The 2,303-nt window shown below is 33.5% G+C and overlaps 1 protein-coding gene across 2 annotated transcripts in view; it reads right to left on the reverse strand.

Moving 5' to 3' along the window:
* Nucleotides 1–974, reverse strand: part of exd3 (exonuclease 3'-5' domain containing 3) — a 72,411-nt gene extending 71,437 nt beyond the window's left edge. For both annotated transcript variants that reach the window (XM_079804604.1, XM_079804605.1), the window contains exon 1: nt 895–974. The gene's annotated coding sequence lies outside the window, so the exon portion shown is untranslated. The remainder of the gene's footprint in view (nt 1–894) is intronic.
* Between the last annotated feature and the right edge of the window lie 1,329 nt (nt 975–2,303).

Below are 2,303 nucleotides of genomic sequence, written 5' to 3' on the forward strand. Positions count from 1 at the left end.
GTTATGTCCAGATGACTTGTTTTTCACGTGACATGACCAATGATCTATTATATCAGTGGACATGACACAGAACGCGTGTATGAAGCATTGATCTAAATTATAGATCAGTGGTATGAAGTGACTTTAACAGTGGTCTCTATGGCGACGCGTCATATGATAGGCGTTGTGGGAGTTTGAATGACGCGAACAATAGAGCCACGCGACCAGCCGCATCATGACGCGCTCAACTAAACCGATCAAACCGTGTCATGCCGCCGTGATTTCGCGCTCCACAGCATTCATTATTCCTCATTCTCTGACAATGACTTTTCTTTACATAAAGATGTTTCGTACTTCTCACAACAGATCATTCTGCCATGTTGCGCTCGCTGCACTGTGCAATGTATAGCCATGATCATGTGTGTTATTAAAAATGCCTTAATGTAACTTCCAATCAACAGAATCAGCACACTTTCTCGATAAATACAAATATTGTTGTATGTTGTTTACGCCAGATATATATCTAGAATAGAACAAAGACCAGTCAGTGAAGAAGAAGTAAAAAAAAACATTTCTGAAACGAATTAAATCTGAAGTATCTTTCACAATTCACATAAACTTTAAAAAGTGGCCCAACAAGTCTTTAAAAACGTAGTAGTGTATACATTTCTAAACTAGAATAGTCAATAGACTCAAAAAGACATTTCTTGACGTTTTACGTTCACGCTGTAACTCATCAGCATCACAAAATATGAATTTCAGCACTGAAGTGGCTAATGTCAACGTGCTAGCATGAAACCATGGGTGTACTTTTCCACGAGGCATAAACAACTTGACAACTACTGGCGTTAAAACAAGACCAATATATCTACATGTTTTGACTGATTCAGTGTTAATTGTGCATATTCAACTTACTTAAATAATGTAGTTGTCAACCACAGAGGAAACTGTATGTTGGATAAATCTTTCCATATATCCGGACGGAACCTGTAAGTGCGGGGAAGGTTTATTATAGACATTTTATGATGTGACACGCGAATAGTCTGGTAAAAAATACTTTTAGAGGCAAAACAACTGTCAGAGTGCCATAATTATGCGACCTAAAAATAACATCTGCGACGGTAATAGTTGTTTTTAAAGCACAAATTAAGTATATCTTAATTAACTGATGAATTAGGAGTATAACGGAGTTGTGGCGCCATCTGTTGACGTGTAAACCTAACATACCAAGACACGTTAAAACATCATTTTAAAGAAACCACAGTCTTTAGATGTACAGCTTGATTTCACTTATAAAAACAATAAATATAAATTTGTCAAGTAACAGTTAAAGATTGTAATCTTAAACACTAGGCTAGTATTAGTATTATTATTACTAGGTTATGTAGCAGCCTATAGAAGTGTTACCTCATCTAGAATTCCTGTCAAGTTCTGTAGGACATTGAATTTAGCCAAACATTTAAAAAGTTACAAAAACCCCTTTATAATTTATTTGTTAGGAAAGGTTTTTCTTAAACAAATTATTTCAAAAATTAGGTTGTGTATTGTGTATTGTGATTGTCAAAACATTTGGTAACTAAACAAAATTTAATTAGGCTAAGTTTAGTGACAACATTTTACAATGTTTACAAAGTACAATAACCAGTAGGCTACTGTTTGTATTAGTGCTTGACACAAATTTCACGATTTCAGCTTGCAGTTCAGCTTGCGATACGATACCTATCTTGATTCAATATCGATTCATTTGGATAAATATCAGGTACAGTAGCTACATGTTATTTCTTTTTCTCAGGGAAAAGATCTCTTAACTAATGCTGTAAACATACAGTTGCCTCCATTTTTTAAGTTAAGAAATGTAAAGTTGAATTAAGCAAAACTTGCAGATATTTATTTTGTAATTTTACATTTTAATTGCTCTGAACTTGAAATATTTGAGTAAGCTAATTCATTTAACTTAAACCAATAATTTAATCTCATATTTTAAGTAGTGAAAACGTATATTTAACTAACTCATTCAATAAATGCCACCAAGCTAATATGTAGGGTTGCCACCTTTAGTGTGGCAAAATAAGGGACACCCATTCACGACAGTAAATATTTTTTTATTTTATTTTGTTTGTTTTTATTTTACAAACTCAAGTTGGGAATGCATATGAAAACAACATATACACATAATATTAATTATCCCGTAGTGTATCTACCATTTGTGTATATATGCTTAAGCAGACTCATATGCATAAAATAAAAAAAATAAATGTGTAGTCTTCTTGCATACATTTATTTTCTGGGCTGTATCATGTGATTCGAGTCTAGCATCACGTGGC

This window comes from Gobio gobio, assembly GCF_949357685.1.
Source record: "Gobio gobio genome assembly, chromosome: 22".
Lineage (NCBI taxonomy): Eukaryota > Metazoa > Chordata > Actinopteri > Cypriniformes > Gobionidae > Gobio > Gobio gobio.